The sequence below is a fragment of the Coffea arabica genome, chromosome 6e (genome assembly GCF_036785885.1).
Source record: "Coffea arabica cultivar ET-39 chromosome 6e, Coffea Arabica ET-39 HiFi, whole genome shotgun sequence".
Taxonomy (NCBI): Eukaryota; Viridiplantae; Streptophyta; class Magnoliopsida; order Gentianales; family Rubiaceae; genus Coffea; species Coffea arabica.
Genome location: NC_092321.1, coordinates 56228779 through 56230698, shown reverse-complemented (window position 1 = coordinate 56230698; position 1920 = coordinate 56228779). Strand labels below are relative to the sequence as shown.

The window sequence follows — 1920 nt, the reverse complement described above, 5'->3', positions numbered from 1 at the left end:
TCTCCATCACCAGCCGACTTTAAAATAAGATAAGATAGTTACTGAAATTGGCATACAAGTATGATGTACCTAAGTAGCTTAAATGCAACCAAGCAAGAATTTAGAGCCTTTACAAGTGTCATATCCATGTTCGCTCCTGCTAAAAGCTATCCATAGTGGAAGCAAGCGAATATATGCAATTTTGCATGACAGGCTCATTGATTCATGCATCATTTTGCCTATAAATAGGAAACATTGTACAACTTCTTTCAGCAGGGAACATAGTTTAAGAATTGTCAGTTCCCGTTGCACACTTCATCATGAACTTAATTTCAGTGTGTGATGCATATAGCTAATATGGAGGAGAGGCCAATGTAGTGGGTTCTGGTCTGGAGAGTTTTTCATGAAGAGATGGAGAGCGCATTGCAGCCAGGGATGACTTGCCGAGGTTTCTTTGAATTTGGATTTGTCCCATGCAATTGGAATCATCGGCAAGGTTGTCCCTGGCTACGTTACGCTCTTTCTTTCTCCCATGTAAACCTCTACAGGCATATATATATATATCGTTCTCTGTTTTTTCCCACTATTTTCTTTTTCTTCCCTTTTTGTCTCCCCTTCCATTGGTTTCTATTTCCATGGATAAATCCAAGGCTTTCTTGGACCTTATTACACTAAACTTACACTCTTACTTATCAATTAAACGTACACACTGACATTCATAACCCTCCCTTCCATTTATTTTAGATAGTTATGGGGGGGGGGGGTATATCATTTTTCTTAACAACTAATATGTGATTGTAATCTTAACAAGTTCCTACTAAGCACCTCTTAGATAAACTCATAAATTGATAGCTTTTTTAATGCCTTCCTTGTCACAATCAAGAATTGTTTGCCTTTCTTTATTATTGCTTTTATTCAGTGCTTCTCGTCTTTCTTAACTATTGCTTGTTGTTTTTACTGCTTAGTGGGTCTGTCTGGTGTTAATTGTTTGAAAAAAGTATAATTATATTGGGAAGATATAAATGCAAGGCAGTGCATAAATTATGATTATACGCATTGGCAAGATAAGTGAAGTATAATTTAAGTATGTTACTGAATGCCTGCGAAACTTGATAGCAACAACCCATTATCTATTGGCTGAACTTTCTTTTAGTATGTGTCTGTTTGGTATGGTCTATTTGGACGTTAAATTGCTTCGAATAAGAAAACGATGACACAGTTATTCTAAGCAAGTTGAACATCTTTGTTGGGCATAAAAGCTGGCTGAACTTTCTTTATGATATAAATACAAGGTCTTTTACAGCTTCACATGGCCATATGTGGCATGCACTAATGTTTGCAGATGCAGCATATGCGTTGAGACTTGAGAGAGAAAGAGAAAGACTAACAAAAGTTTGCCACCAGGAAGAGAATGCAGAAGTAAGAAAGCTTGGCTGAAGTTGCCATTTTCCCCATTTTCCCGGAGTATTAGTCTTCTGATGGTTCTTTGTAGTAGGAAAGGAGCAGAATGTATAGAGTCGGACAGCAGAAAATTACCCGAGCATGGGGATTCATTTTCTTGTTATCTTCCAATTTTTCCACTAGACCAAATCAAGTTCACTTCTAAATGAAGGGAAATGATATCTGTACACTCTTGTTTGATAACCATGCATCCTGTGTGTGGGTGTCATATCCTTCAAAGCAGAATAATATTTGAAACCTCGAATTGCTAAAACGAGTCAAATCAAACCCTAATACACGTCATATTCGATTTCAGAATTTTATCTTTTTCCTTACATTTTCTTACAGAAAGTAAGAATGTTTTTGCAAATAAACCTAATCCCACATCAACCTCAAAAGTCGGCAACTTTTGAAGTCCTGCGAGGGACTTATCTACCCAAACACCCTCCCTCTCCAATCCGATGTGGGATAGAAAACCCCATAGGGTGCCATGTTGCTAAG

General features: G+C 37.5%; 1 long non-coding RNA gene across 1 annotated transcript; it reads left to right on the top strand.

Moving 5' to 3' along the window:
- Nucleotides 1-260: 260 nt before the first annotated feature.
- LOC113695685 (uncharacterized) lies at nucleotides 261-1543 on the top strand. The gene is made up of 2 exons (XR_003449615.2): nucleotides 261-475; nucleotides 1322-1543. It is a non-coding gene; the product is annotated as an uncharacterized lncRNA (long non-coding RNA).
- Nucleotides 1544-1920: the final 377 nt, after the last annotated feature.